Source organism: Pinus tabuliformis, chromosome J, assembly GCF_031772625.1.
Source record: "Pinus tabuliformis cultivar Carrire ecotype Pingquan chromosome J, CPIR1, whole genome shotgun sequence".
Lineage (NCBI taxonomy): Eukaryota > Viridiplantae > Streptophyta > Pinopsida > Pinales > Pinaceae > Pinus > Pinus tabuliformis.
In genome coordinates, this window is record NC_142295.1 from 78,178,737 (window position 1) to 78,195,622 (window position 16,886).

The following is a 16,886-nucleotide window of genomic DNA, read 5'->3' on the forward strand; positions in this document are numbered from 1 at the left end:
GCACATTAATAACAATATGGGGGCAATGGGGGCACAACAATATAAATAAGGGGTATAACTACAATAGTAATGGGGTAATCACTAGTATTATAGGGACCCAACAGGGTATCTCTCGTCCTTATCTTCACAAACCTTCGTGCTTAACTCCCAGTCACGAAGCTTTCCCAGCCTCCCTAATGCTATTGGATTTCACTCTTTAATCAGACTTCTATGTTTTACAATTTAGAGTGGCCTTGGAGAGTTTACTCTTCTCTCGCCTACTCCAAGGCCCTAAATAAACCTAAAACTTGTTGGTGTATTCTGATGACAATACAAAAAGTTCTAGTTTATTTTATTAAGCGCTTGATTTCAAGTGGATGTTCTTTTTGAGTCAAAGGGACAATATGGAAATGAAACCAATGGTGTTTTTATGACGCAAAAGAAATTAATGAAAAGTTAACTTATATGAAATGCACTTGTTTGTTCTTCGATGAAAAGCAACTTCTACTTGGGTTCTAAGAAACTTCTATAAAGCAAAAGACCTTTTCCTTTTATTTTCTTATAGTAGACTTCACACTCACAAAGACTAAAAAGACTATTGATGCTCTAATGATGCAAAACTACCCTAATGCAAGGTGCACATGATAATGCAAAATTATAGATTACTCTAAAAATAGATGAAAGTAATTATTTACAACTTTTTAATAAGCCAACTTAAATGTTTGAAGAGAATGCAAATTTCAAATACAAATTTTCCTTCAAGTAAGCAAGGAAAATCTCGAAAAATCACAATTCACTTCCACAAAACCAAAGAAACCAAAATCAAATTCGGCAAAAGAAAGAAAAAACAATGTTTTTGAAGAACTTTTCTTTTTCAAGAAGCAATGAAAAAAACTTTTCAAAAGGACTCAAAATGCTACTAAAGACTCAAAGACTGAAAGCAAAGCACAAGGAAACTTTGTAAGTTACCAATTCAACACGAATGAAAACTTGAACAAAAAAGGGCTTCAACTTGCACTAAACGATCCAAAAGTAGCAAAAGAGCTTTGAGAAACTGATCAAGAAATCAGGAAAGACACACTTTCAAATTCATCAACAAGAAACTTTCGAAAAGCAAGAAAAAGTGTATGGCCACAAGAATGATGGGAAGCAAAGAAAGTAGACCAATAATGAAGTTTGACACAAAGATTGAAAACAATCTGTTGTTTTGGAAGACCAGAACAATCAAGAACCTCGATGAGAAGCCTTGTGTGCTCAAACAAAAATCATAAAACTCACTCAAAAGAAAACCTAGGCCAAAAAAATTTCAAAGCAGGAGAGAATTCAAAATAGTAAGCTCACTAAATAATGAAATTCTGAAGACAGAAACTGACCACTTAGAAACCAAGTAGACCAAGTAATAAATCTTTCTGGGGAGAAAGATTTGAAAAAAGCAAGCAAAAAATGGTATATGCGACTGTGTCCCTACATAGGTGCGTGTACACGTGCTTCTGACAAAATAAACTTGCGTATACGTGGTTTCAGTTCACAGAAACAAGCGTGTGTATGCTTCTGTAAACAGGAAAAGATGCGTATACTAAGTTTTACAAGAAAAATAAAAAACAAGGCCTGATTAAAAAGATCAGACTTGAAGTCTGAGTTCCTACAGGAGCAGGCAATACAGTCACAGCAAGAAAACCAAGAACTGAGCCTTGATTGACACTAAACAACCCAAACTAGGAATAACAAGATTGTTATCCCTAGTGGAGTCGCCAATTCTGTTAAGGGAATAAGTCCCCTAGGGCTTTGGGTCAGAACCCCAACAAAGCAAGAGTAATCTATAGCAAGAAACACGCATACAACTCAGGAAACATGCTTAAATAAACAAACTATGTGAGGATGAACATACCCGAATGTCCTTCGTTTGGGTAGTTCCAGCCAGGGTTCAAACCCTCTGCAACTCCTAATGATCTTTGAATTTGCAAATCAACCAATTCGAATACACATAGCAGCATATAGATAAATCATTTTAGTGAAATCAACTTTATATCATATAAGTAAATGGTTAGTTATACATCAAAATAATCATTCATACATGAATCATAACAATAACATCTGATGCATAAACAAAGTCGATCTCAGGAACAAGACAATGTTTCTTTTTATTGTAGAAAACTATAATAAACATGGAAAGAGTTCACTTGAGTCTTCCTCTTCTAGCTCCAAGCGGAACCGTCCTCCAGGTCCATCCAGTCCCAGTATTCAACGGCCTCCTTCCATAACCAATACCATGATATCTCAAGCAAGTGGGAGAATATCAACACTCAAGGAAACAAAGGTTTCCTGAACTTGGGGAAGTGCTTGAAGCACAGGGATACTTCAGACTTGATCAGGGGATAATCTCGGTATAGTAATTCTATCTCTTCTCTCCTCCTTAAGGCCTTCCCATTGAAGTCTTTTTATACTTCACCCAATTAGTTTTTTAGTTGGGGAAACAGTTGGGAATAGTTGGGCCATGGGCACTAGGAGGTAATCAACAGGTAAAACTCGTGAACTCCGCCATAGTTAAGGAAATTTAATTTTTTTAAGTGTTTTAACACATATACGCGGGTTGGGTATTGACTAACCCGCATGTACACGCTTTTATCATAGGGAAAATTAGCATACATGGAGTAAAACACTATTTTTAAAATATTTGGACCAAGTCTGGAAGGAGGGGTTGCCCTAGGCCATAAACCAAGCATTACAAATACCAAGGGTGATATTTGGAGCTATAACAAAAACACTAATACCTAAATATTAATCACTCTCACACTGAATCAAACACTGAAACACATGTTGAACCCATCACATATCACTGAACCAAATGCAGATCATCACACAGTGGCGTCATCCCTAGTTAACATATCATTCCATAAACAAGTCAACTCAGCCAGCACTATCAAACACAGATTATCATAAGAGAGACTTAATCAACAGAAAATAGCAAACATAATAGAAGTGATGACACATCTTTAATAGCTCATGCTAAAAAACCATAGCAGATGTACGAGACTCTTATAAAGTACTTATGTGTATATACGCGCTTATCATTCACCACACCTACGTATAGATCTATCCATATTGCAGAATATATACGCGACTGCCCAGAAGAAGATCCACATATGTATGTGGCTTCTCAATGGAAAACCAATGTACATATCTGTAATCACTGAGTCATACCTTTGCTGCAACACAACATCATTCAAACCCAAATATTGGCATGCATAATTTTACATACACACATCATAATATCACCATCACAGATATATCAAACCATAAACAAATTATTCAATATGTGATCACTTCAGATCTATTATATCTTATCCATCTCCATGCTCCTTGGTGCACATCTATTTTAGATCAAGTCATTCATAAATAATACATCACATACACACATTAACACTTGATCTCCATCACCTTATATACTATAAGCCTTAGCCAATACCTTAGGCCAATCCCTTAGTAATTTCGATGGTATTCTTTAACGGGATCAAATATCTGTTGTCACACTCATTACTATGGGCCAATACCATGGTAAAGACCCTTGGTATTCATAATACCATGGTGCGGAAACTGTACACGACTTCTCTTCATCATACCTACGTATGTACACGACTTTTCTTCACAGGACCTACGTATACTTTCCTAAACTTCACCTTTATCATCATTCTGTCTTTGAAATGATATTCCTTTGTCTATATTGCCTATATAATCTTCATAACAATCATGTTGACATCTTTATCAAGTAGGTTTCCATCAAAGACAACGCACTAGTCATAATGCCAACATTTTAACCTTATTTTGTCCTTCATTTTTATTTTTCCTCTGAGGGATCCTACTATCAATATTGATCTCTGGGTACTTGGAGCGTGTGCCTTCGTCATATATAGTTTCATCTGCTTCCTTTTCTTTCATTTTCAATTTAGTCATTTCATTATTCTTCCTTTCAACATCCAACAATTTATCCTTCCTAAGATTATCTATTTTAGATAGGGTAGCATCAATTTCTCCTTGCTTTTGATCAATATCTTATTGAAACCAACTTTTCAAAATTTTCATTATTTCTTCTGCTTCTACCTGTAGCTTTAGAAGAGTGAAATTTTCTTCTTCTCTGTTAAGAACTTGTATTGGTTCCTCCTGCCTTTCATTTTCCTTTCTGAGCCTGCTAATTTCTGTTGAAGATGCATCTAGTTCCTTTTTTTTTTATCAATTTCAGATATGTACCTTTTACCATATTACTTTAGTTTTCTTTCTAGGTCTTTCTCTTTCCTTTCTGCTTCTTGCAATTAGAGTTTCAAAATAACAACTTCTTCTTTGAGTGTGTGGTTTTCCTTCTCTGCATTCTTCCATTCTTTGAAGGCATTAATTAATTATTTTTCCATGCCCTCTTTTGTTTCTCCTTCATCATCATTGTTAGATTCTTTGATATGAGGATCCACATGATTATCAACATATTTATATTTATCTGTATTTTTTTGACCTTCATAGAGATCTCGAAGTTGCTCCCAAATATGTTTGGCTGTTAAGCATTAACCAACTTTTTCTTTTACAGTGTCTGACAAAGTATCAAGGAATAGATTCATGGCTTTTGTATTGTACTTCTAGATTCATTTGCAGATATGTCTCCAAAGACAACCAAGTGTCATACATCATATCTATGAGCATGCAAATAAACTTCCATTTTACCTTTCCAAAATACAAATCCTAATTCACTGAACATAGGAATTAGACTAACTAGTTTCACTTCATGAATGGTAATGGGATATGAAATTATTTCAATACCTAGAACTTCATTTGATTCTTTTGAATGCTTGAAGGATTGCATTTTTTATTTTCCATCTCTGCACTCTGAGATGTTCGTTATAGCTATGAGGTTGTTATTAAAGGAACTTGCTCTAAGTCTAATTGTTGGAAATATTGAGAGGGGGGTGAATACTTATTTCTTATCAATTAGTATATTTTTAATTTCACAGAGCATTAATTATTATTATCATTAGATAAACATAAACATTCATCAACACCATTCAAAAGTGCATAACAATAGAGACAATAGACACAAATATTCTAGGTGGAAACCCCTTCGTAATAAAAATCACTAAACACTTCTTAATATTTGTCTTCAAAAATATTTACATCAAGTTTTCAACTCCAACTGAAGGAGGCTCCGAGTCCCTGATTCACAGGATCCAACGTATAGGACACTCCAACACCCCATTTACCAATTGAAATTTGAAGGATGATCCAATGCCTTGGTTTACAGGCTCCAACTTGAAGAATGCTCCAACACTCTGTTTACCAACTACAACTAGACGAATGCTCCAACGCCCTGTGCAAGCTCTAAACTATCTTAGAACCATCATACCACCTTAAAGTGTTCTTAGGATCCAACCTGAAGGAGACTCCACTCTCCTTTCTTACATGATCCAAAATTAAACAAGAACACATCAAATTACAATAATAACCATGAATATAGAGATGCAACAAAAATAACACTTCATTTCATTAATATCAAAATACTGAACTATGCTTACAAACAGAATGGAAATAAACTATCTCGGGCGATGGTAGCTTATCTTTGAGAAGAGATGTGATGGCTAAATGCCTCTCAATTATGTTACAATGAGGCTCAAGGGCCTATTTATTATTGAAAAATAAGAGAAAATCCTAAGCAACCAAAACCCTAGCCCCAGGAGATGTAACGCCAAGAGTTTGTGGGCCCCGTTGGGGTTAGTTGGGCATCCAACTTCCTGGGGTCGTAACTTGGTCATATTATCTCCATTTGGTGTGTATGATACCTTATTGGAAAGGTATATCAGAGTAATTCAATATTTGCGGTAGGCCCTTGCTTGCAACAAACCTCAAAAAAATGACATTTAGGGATCAAAACTGCTCCAGAAGTTCAGGACCCGAAAAACTGCTAAAAATAGTACATGTTGAAATAAAAAAGGAAACAGATGAAATCGAATGGAGGTCTAGGTGGAATAGGTGGGTGGCCACCAATATCCACCCAGATCATTCCTCCCCACTTAGAAAGCAATGGTCCCCATTGCTTGTAGAGCCTCCATGAGGTGAGGAAATTTCTGTTGAACTTGGTCCCTAGTGAACCACTTTCCTTGGTGAAGGAGTTGGCATGCTTTGACAACTCGATATAGATATATCCTCCATTGCTGAGTGTTATTGATTTGTGTTTCCATGAGATGATCAGTTGTGGCCTGTTCTATGCAGTCCGGTTTGAACTCTGTTGGTGTGAGTTGTTTTGAAATGTTAGATGTGTCCAACAATGGTGGAAAGTATGGCCGAAGGCAGTCTACATTGAACAATGGGTGAAGACCAAGGAATGGTGGGATGCTGAGCTCAAAGGCATTGTCACCATCAACCTTGGTCACAGTGTATGAACCATATCAGAGTGAGTGAAGCTTGCAGTGAAGTCCAGTGAGGCACTCCTTTTGAAAATGTAGCCAAACTTTGTTGCCCACCTGAAACTTGCACAACACTTGATGTTGATCATGGTGCTACTTGTACTTAGCATTGGATCTGTCCAATATATCATGGACCTGTTGGAGGATATGTTGAATGCACTCAATGAAGGTGTTAGCCCTGTTGGCTTCGGACTGGATGTGAGACGAATCTTCCTAAGTGGCTGCAAATGGTATGGCCACATCAATGGGACATAATGGCTAAAATCCCAACCCTACCTGAAAGGGGATGTGGCCTGTTGAGATGTGGAGAGATGTGTTGTATTTTTGTTGGACATAAGGGATACTTTCATCCCATGTGCATGGATTCTTCGAGTTGTACATGCGCAGAATGTGTATGATCATCCTGTTGACAACCTCTTGTTACACAACATTTTGTCACTGTCCTTGTACTCCCTGTCTATGATCTTGGAGGACCTCTACAATGTACCCAACATGCTTTCCCATCATGAAGAAACTCCCAGTATGTCCCTTTTCATGATCAGAATAATTCCCCTTTGCATCATTTCCCAAGAATCTTTCTTCTATCCCAGTTTACAAGACCGGCGCTACTGACCCGTTTTCTCCTCGCGCCGATTTACAGAGGTTAAAACCAGCACTCACACCGTTCTGATCGACTGACCCCTTTTCCAGTCACGCCGATCCTCTTTTGGAAGGTTTTTTAAATAAGGAGCCGAAGCTTCCATGTCTAGAAGCTTCGTAAAAAAAGTCTTTTAGGCAGTAGTGCTGGTCTATGAGTTAAGAAAAAATCAAAATTTCTCCAATTCCAGTGCCAGTGTGTCTTGACCCTCAAACTCTCTTCTTCCGCCAAGAAGTGACTAGAATTCTTTGTTTGTTGGTTTTTGATTGATTGATTAGTTTGAAGTTTCATTTCTTGGTTTTTTGAGTTTTTGGATGGTTTCTGTGAGCCTAGGGCATCTATGTCAATTACTGTTCATTTATTTGTTTACTCATTATGTCAAGTTTTTGATTTGCTGCTTCATTTATTCCATCTTTCAGTCACAACATATTCATTTCTTCATTTTCAATCGAATGAGTGAAAGAGTCTCATTTGTTCTCTTATTTCGAGTGTCTCTTTTCTCGTTCCGAGCATAGATTACATTGCTTGGTTTGTCGATTGAAGCATTTATGTGTTTGGTTTGTTCGATTCAGGGAAGAAGTTGCTTTTAGTTTCATTTATCATGCTTTGGATTTGATCGATGCTTGTTTGTTCAGAATTGTGAAAACTTTCATTCAAGTGCTTTATGTGGAAGATTCATTTTTCATTTTATGAAAATAAGAACATCATTCTAGTTTACTTAAGTGAAAATATTGCATTAGTACCGTCATTGAGAAGCTAGAATTGCATCATCGTAAGCATTGGAAATGAAATGAAACTTCTTTTGTTGTTATAGGAAGATTCAGTGCATTTAGGAGATTTATTAGAGAAATATTTCATTATTTGATTGTTGCATTGATTTTGTGTTCCTATCTCTCAATTAGCGTTAACTTTCATCGAAGACAAAGATCTATTTTCTCATATAGCTACATGTAGGAGTTTTGTCAGATGACATCGGTAGGGCCTTGTAATTGAAACCTAATTCAAGATCAACCGTTAAAATTTATTGAATTAACCTAAGGAAGCATTGAAACTTAACTCTCACATTTAGTGGTCTAGGCTAGAGACGTGTTTCGATGTCTTTAAACCTAGCAATTGTAGTTCGCTTCGGCAAGACAGTGCTAGTATGGACTTCTGCTCCCTGTACCATCGCGTATATAAAGGGAGACCCTTATAGGTTACAATCCTTTATCCATATGAAGCCGATTTTTCCGCCTTGTAAATGTGATACACCGAACACAGCATTCGGGGAGATTGCCTTCCCGTACTTCTCAATTCGTCGAGAGGTATTCTGCATTTCACAGTTACCTAGTAATCCTTTTGCCTAGATCATCAAGAGCAGTCATTTTGGTCTTTTTTACTCTTTAAATTTAAAAGATCATCGAGCACTTGTCCTTTCGAGCTCATTAAATCTGAAAGTGACTAAAGTCACCTTTCGTCTTTTTCTCGACTCTTAAAACATGAAAAGGAAAAGTTTTGTTTCAGTGTCTTAAAATTAACTACCCACGAAATATTCCTAGTAAAAGTTATCTTCCATAGTAGTTATTTAGGGTCGATTCCAATGGCAACATTTCTAGAGTCCACCAATCAAGGATTCCCTTCGGATGGGAATCCTGGTCCTTTTCCTTATTTTGGAAATGTTGGTGCTCCTTATATGGAAACGTTGTCCCTCCTTGGGTTAACCATTGGTTTACTTATCTGGTTATTTTCAACCTCGGTGGTCTTGAGTGTCCTGAACCCTTCCCAACCATCTCCTTCATTTGAACCACATCATGTTGATTCTAAGGTTGACCTTTCACCTTCTTCACCCTCCTCTTCTACTTCGCTAGGTGAAAGTTTGAAATCCAATAACCAGGAGGCTAAGAAGAAGAATAATAAGATGAAGAAGAAGAAGACAGATGAGCGAGAGGCCAATCATGTAGTTGTTACTCCAAATGCACTTCCTGTCGACAAACCTTTCGATCCTCCACAGAAGGTAAAATTCCCTTGCAAGCTGTGTAAGGGTGACCATCTCCTTTGAGACTATCCTGGCATTCCCAAAGTCTTAGAGGTGTGGTCTCAAAATCTGGATCGACCATCCCCATCGACCTCTGGAGATCATGTTGATGCTGCACCCTTGATTAATGATGGTAAGAAGAAGGGAAAGACTAGATTCCCCTCTAGGTTATGTGAAGAGAAGAATCTTCTTCACCTTTGTCCTCTTATGGATAAAGATTCGAAAGTTTTGGAAAACCTTACAGCTCCCGTTACACTAAAATTTTTCACCATGACTTTTGCAGTTAGTATGGCTCCATCAACTGTCATACTATCCTCCTTGGCAAGTCTTATACCTCTGCTCTTCATGTCAAACTCCAAGAAAGAGAGAAAGTCTTTAAAAATCTATATATCTCTCGGTACGCAGTTTCTCTTAGCCTTACCTGCGTGTACGCACCTCAAGTTCACAATACCTGTGTACTTGTACGCTCTGTCTGTAAAAGGGTGGGTGCGTACTCCTGTAAAGGTCAAAAGGCGCAAGTTTCACTTCAAAAAAGTTACTTGTGGTCATTTCTAGAGCATTCTATAAGCTTGTTTGACGTGTATTGAGCGCCTCCAGATGGTTCATGTATCCCTATGAGAGAGGAACTTATCCCATCAAGAGGGGAGCTATCCCATTCAAAGAGGGGCTTATCCCATTGATGGTGGAGCTGATTAACTTCCTTTAGAGTACTATAAATACAGGCATTGGGCCAGAAGGAGGAGAGGTTGAAAGCTGAATATTCCTAAGGGTAGATGCTGCTGGAATTAGGACCCCCTTATAGAGCTTGAGAGGAGAGATTCCCATCCTTTCCTAGCCTTATTTGGAAGTGGGTGAGCTGATCAAAGTAAAGGAAAACTCTTGTTGGACCCTAGGAGGGGCCTGCACAACACCAAGGCTCAGGTTGTAATGGTTTCTTTTGTTTCCACTTAATACAAATAAGCTCACTTTTCTCAACAGATTGTTATACATGATTTGTTTCATATACTCCTTGGTCTGTATGATGAATATGTGTTATTTTATAAGTTATTCAGGTGCTATTTAATCTTTTGGCTTGTTAGTGAATGCAGGTTTCGAAGAGAAGGAGGAGCTCATCCGGATCGGCGAGGCTGGACTACTACGAAGCGTTGGACTAAAGGTATGTTATGAACACCTGATTACTTGTATTCTAAATGCATATTTAGAGAAAGGTAGTGTTTACTTGTCTTGTTTGTCACTAGAAAGCCTTAGCTTCTAGGGAGGTCGGTTTTGTCCGCAAAATTGACTCTTTCCGCATGACAAAATGGCGACCATACTGGGGAACTCCATTGATGTGAATGATTTTTCCTTTGTGTGAAACTTTGATCTGAGAAAAGTCGTTTGTTTTCTGGTTTTTGGCTGTCTGACTGTGTATTTGGGTGGCGTAGCTTAGGGTTAAATTAGATTTTAGTTTTTCTTGGTTTTGCTAGTAGTACACACCCTTTGAGTTAAGCACAGTGCGTACCTGTACGCACTGCAGCTTTGTGCACAGAGCGTACACGCACCTGTGCAAACAGGTTGCCTGCGTACCCTGTCAAAATTGAGAAAATTTCAATTTTTTCCTTTTTTGCCTCTTAGATTTTGTTTTTAATTTGTTTTTACTGCCCAGATCCACTGGTTACCTGTCATAAATCTTCACCTAAGCTTGTTTCATCAGTGTCAAGAGTTTTAGTGAAATTCATAGAGATTTTGTCCTAGGGTTTGATTTTTGCATTGGTCCTGTAGTGACTTTGGCTTTAGAAGTTGTAAAACCTTGGATCTCCCTGGTCTTTTTCAGTCTTCTTAGGAGTCGGACCTTTCATAGAATCCACCCTTGTGAGAAACCTACCTTTGTGTTCTCTCTTTGCCGAATCTCGAAAAAGTTTGTTGATTAAACTTTGAATTTTATTCTTAAGAAAAAGAACAAAAGATTTTGATTTTTGTTTTTGACTGGTTTTTGATTCTGCATTAACTAGTCCTTAGTTAAATTTTGACTGAGTAAAACATCCTGGAATCATACTTGCTAGGCTTTTGCCTCATTAGATTTACTTTTAGGTGATTTTCTCTTAGATTTGCTTTTGGGTGAAATTGAGTTGATTTGATTGCCATAGATTTTTTAACTTTGATTTCTGTTAAAGTAAGTTTTACATGCTTTATTAATATAGGGAAAAATACAAAAAAAAACTCTTTTGAAGAAAAGTTTGCTTTAGTAGCATTTGAGTCTTTGAAAAGAAAAGGAATTTTCGTGACGTAATTAGTGGTCATGTGTTGTATGCTTTGGAAAAGATAAAGAGTTTGTTTCTTTGATTTTCATTGCCAAGAAAGTTGTTTTTATATCAATCTTGCATTCTCCAACTCTCTTAGCTAGGGAATTCATTGAAAAAGAAAATTAGTATAAATCATCCTAAGTGCATCTTTTTAGTGGATTTCAGTTGAGTCTACATACCATCAGTTTCATCTCCACTACCTTTTGTCCTAAAGAAAAGCCATAAAAATTAACGCTTAAAGTAAAATCAACTTAGTAACTTTTATTTACTAGGGCTCTGAAACACCAATATAGATCAGGCTAGTGTCTTGGAGTAGGAGAGTAATTAACTCTCCAAGACAGTAAAACCAAACAAGTAGCTCATCTTGTGGTAGGATAAATCCAACTGTTTCATTTGTACTCTGGGAAAGCTCCTCTTAAAGGAGAAGCACGAGACCGTGTCCGAACCAGTGAGGGGATCAATCCTCCTTCATTGGGAAAGACGCCAGATACGCACGTACTACAAACGGTAAACCTCGGATTATTGTCGAGGAGCCTGGGGTCACTTGTTGGTAAACCTTGGATTATTGTCAAGGAGCCGGCAAGGGGATTGAGCTTGTTACTCTGCCCTTGCGTGCTATCGGGTCGTAGACTATTCCCCTAGGTATATTTGTTGCTGTTGGTAACCTTAGTGACCATTATCTTTAGGATTCTACCGAGGTGACGGTGGAGGGAAGATCCCACTGTACCTGGAGCAGACGTCGGCTAGACTCACTTGGATTTTCCCGGGGGTTCACTTCACTCGAGACGGTTAAAGTGGAGGAACTTGTGTCGGTCTATTCATTAAGCAGGTTGCCGGGGTAACTGTTCCACCCACCACTTCTGTACTGAATTCGGCGATGTTGGGCTTCATCACCAACTAGTGTTTTCGGTCCAGAAGGCTACTGTTTGTGTATGGTTTGACGCCCTAGATTCTTTAGGCGTGTGATTCGAATTTGTTTGGTTCTTTAGAGACTTTAGGCGGTTTGCTTTGAGATTTTACTTTGTTTGCGTGTGCAGTAGTTAAAAGTTTTTAACTGTGGCTGAATTACCGAGATAGTCCCGTAGACTTCGGGGCAAGTCTCCTGAGATTGTTACCGTGGCCGATTTGTTGAGGAAGTCCCGTAGACTTCGGGGCGAACCTCCTGAAGACGTCCCGAGTCATTACGAAGGTTTGAAGGTCCTTGTAACTCCTAGTGGCAGTAAAGTAGGTTCACCTGAAGAAGGAGAGTCTTCATTGGTAGTTCATCCAGATTACCAAAGTCTAGAAACAGGTTATAATCCTGAAGCTGTTGCAGTTTCCGAGCTTGCTGGTAGTTTTTCATCTACTAGTGATATAGGCGAAGAACCTGAAATATCTGAACCTGTTACTCCAACTTCTAGTGTTCCTGATTCACCTAGGGTAGAAAGAGTCATCACCGAAAATCTTCCTTCTGGTTTGATAGCTATTGAAGAACTTGCTCCAGAAGAAGAAATAGGCATCTCTATCCCTGAAGATCAACCTACTATTGATCTAAGGGAGCGTGAATCCATTTTTTACAGTCCTCCTAGAAGTACTACTTGGTATCTTTCGTTAACTAATTATTTGGACAACTCAGGGTCAAGTTTTTCTCCACCTCGTACTCCTTATCCACCCGGAGGTATTTATACTCCTGTAAATATGTCTGGTCAGTCGTCCGTGTTCACTCAATCTCCTGAATCTTTCTTGTATGGCGGTCCTTCTGTTCCCTCTGGGTATCAGTCACTTTCTGGTACTTTTGCGGGAGCATCTCCTCAACCCATTGAACATGGGTTATTAACTGGAAACAATGGTAATAAACCGTTGGGTGTAGGAGACATTTACATGATGTCAGGTTCAATTCTCGGTTCTCAACCTCAAGGTGGCCAGTTACCGCCTGGGGGGCAGCCTCAATTAACGCCTGGGGGGCAACCTCAAGGACAGTATGTACCCATGGTACAGTACATTCCTCAAGGTCAACCCCAGCCTCAATATGTACCCCAAGGTCAACCTCAGTATCAATTTATGCCTCAAGGTCAACCCCAGTATCAGTACTTACCTCAAGGGTATCTACCCCAAGGTCAGTACTCGAGTCAAGGTTATCAACCACCTCAAGGTCAATCGTACATTCAAGGTACGGGAAATGTACCTTTCAATTATCAATCCTACCCTCAATCTGGTTATGGATCTCAATATCCTCAACCTGTCATGGGTCAATACCCCGGAATGAACATAGTGTGGGATCCATCGCAAGTTCAACAGGTGTTGCAGCCAAGCATACAGTTGTCATCCCAAACTGGACAACCTTTAGTTTCTGGTCCACCCCAGCAACCAGTCCAATCTAATGTTCAAACTTCTTTACCTTCGATAGTTACTCAGTCGCCCATTGCACCTAGTACTCCATCTCAAACGACTGCTGCAACTACCGCAACATCTGTTCAGTCTACCGCACTTACTTCTGGAGTATCGACAGCTCCGGTTTCTACTGTCTCTACCACTACTCCTCAGACATCTTTACCATTGTCTGGATCCACGATTCAAACTACGGTTCAGATGCCTGTAGGACAGCCTGGTTTAAGTACGGTTGTCACTAGTCAACCACAATTCGCTTATCAACCGTACCAGGGACAGTACCAATACGGGCCTGCTGTCCAACAACCAGTTTACCAGTATCAACCGTATCCTGGGTACACTTATCAACAACCACAACAACCCTAGTACGGTCCAGTTAATCTTGGTTTTCCGGGAGGATACAATATCCCGAATGCGATTCCTATTCCAAGTTATCCTGGATATCCTCCTCCTGGGACTGGTCTTGTGACCCAGAGTTTTAGGGATCCTAATCGGCAATTTCCGTTTATCGCAACTTTGGATTTACCAGACTTGACGCGCCTAACGAACGATCCAATAAATTATCTTCCGTTCTGGCCGCCAATGCCAAATAAGTTGCCCAGTGACATTCCCAAGTTCGAGGGTAAGTCTGGAGAGGATTCGTCAAATCATGTGATGACTTACCACCTCTGGTGTGCTTCAAATTCCATCTCGGATGATTCGATCCGCTTACGTCTTTTCCAGCGTACGCTCATTGGTCTCGCGGCCAAGTGGTACATTGAGTTACCACGGGCCTCTTTTTATAATTTTAGTCAGTTAGCTACCTCGTTCCTAACTCATTTTCAGTTGCCGGTCAGATATGATAATGGCACGGAGCTATTAACTTCATTAAAATAGTCGACGTCCACTTATATTTCCGATCATATACATGAATGGAGACGTCGAAGGCGATTAGTGAAAGTTTTTATCCCGGACCAAATCTTAGCTGAATGGTTTGTTAAATCATTGTTACCAAAGATTACTGAAGACGTAGCTAAGGCCGGAGTAGTTACTGAGGAGCAAGTGATTGCTCAAGCGCAGTACCTTGACTTAGTTTACACTCAGTCAGGTACGTTACACGAAAAGATCCCAGATCTTCCAAAGTCAAATCAAATCACTGCTGCTCCTTCGGGATCTCATGCTGCTGATGGCATGATTGGTATGGTAAATACTAAAAGCAAGAAGAAGTCTTCAAAGAATTCTTCGCCAATTATAACCTTACCAGACTCCCCGACAGGAGAATCTTCTGCTGAAGTTTCCGCTGATATTCACGCTGTAGAGTCATCTACGGCTAAATCAAAAAACGGTGGGAAGAAGAAAGGTAAGAAGAAGAATAAAGCAGACAAGACTCCAAAGGAGAAAACAGAAAAGTCAGAAACCAATGATGAAAAGCGCAAACCTCGATATCCTTGTCTTATTTGTGAAGAGGATCATTTTACAAGAGATTGCCCTCATCGGGCCGAGGTTGTGAAAATCGTCAAGGGTTCCCCAACTCCTGCTGTTTTGAAAGATCCATTTCCAAAGCAGGAGAGTAAGATGATAGGTTCTTCCTCGAGTGCCAGTGAAGAACCCATATTGATGATGTCTCATGTAAGGATTGCGACTCGATCGCAAGATTATGGTAGTAAAAGTCCTGTTGATGGATTGAAAGAAGCAGAATCTTCTCATTCAAATCCATCAACCTCAGCTCCCGGTTCCGATCCACTACAGATCGAGAAACCTAACCCTGACTTAGTAATCAAACCGCCCGCCAAGGGTGTACTTCGAAGGTCTGCTTTCAATCCACATGCGAGAGCGGCCCAGAATTACAACATTGTTGAGGATTTAGCTGTTTCACCCTCAGCAATGTCGGCTTTAGAAGTGCTGCAATCATGCCCAGCACAGCGAAAATTACTTTTGTCGGCTATAGGAGCTGTTGATGTTTAGGACCCGAACCTAATAATCTTTGATCTAGAAAATAGTACACCGCGTTTACCTCATCAGATGGCTTTCCAGATCCCAGTGATAGTAAAAAACAGGCCTATTCATCGGACTGTAATTGATGAGGGAGCTTCCACGTGTATTATGTCGATACAGTGCTGGAGATCGCTTGGTTCTCCTTCACTAAATCAATCCCCGACAATTCTTAAGGCCTTTGATGGCCGTGGGTTCCATCCGTTTGGCATTCTACAGGATTTGCCTATAGGGGTTGAAGGAAAAACCGTTAGTCTAGATGTGGAGGTGGTTGATGCCCCTCTAGACTACAACCTTCTCTTGGGTCGAAGTTGGTCTTACGCTATGACAGCGGTCGTTTCATCGGTCTTCAGAGTAATAAAGTTTCCATATAATGGCAAGATCGTAACCATAGACCAGCTGGCTTACTTTTCATCCGACCCAGCCTCTTCAGAGAGTATCCAGCATGTCAGTAAAACGACTATCCCTTATAAGGATGTTGGCGTAGGATTAGTTAAAGATGCCGGTTTACTGGGAACTTTTCCTTTTCCTCCAATCAACGCCGTGTCTTCGTTTGCATCTATTCATATGATTACTTCAGACACCATTGTTTATGACGATCCTTGGATCGTTCCTTCTGAATCTGAGATAGACTCATTTGGTGATGCGATGCCTTTGAGTCCATATGAAATTGCCTATGAAGCCGTGCAGTCTTTTACCGACCCGAGTTCAACCAAAATCGACCAAATGAATGTGGTCCGTGAGGAATCACTTTTCACCTCAACCTCAGAGTTAATAACGTTTCCCGAAGTTGTGTCATCTGACGAACAACTTTGTGAAGTCCTGTGCGTAGACGATTTACCATGGGAAGATCTCCATCATAGATCTTCGTTTTTACCTGAGGATGATCATTTTGAAAACGATTTCTCATCAATCTTTACAGCTGAATATGTCAAAGAAGCTCAGAGTCCAATGAAACATCCTGATTCAGAGCTGAATTTGGGAAACATTTCTCGCACTATTCCCATTGACATTTCAGTCAAGCCCGGAATTGTTGAGCACATTCATATAGGTGCCTCGTGTTCAGATAACGAAATTCAGACATACAAGGCCCTATTTCAAGAATTCCGCGACGTGTTTGCCTGGTCTTACGAGGAAATGCCAGGAATTGATCCCGCGATTGTTGTCCATGAGATCAAGACTTACCCGGACGCTAA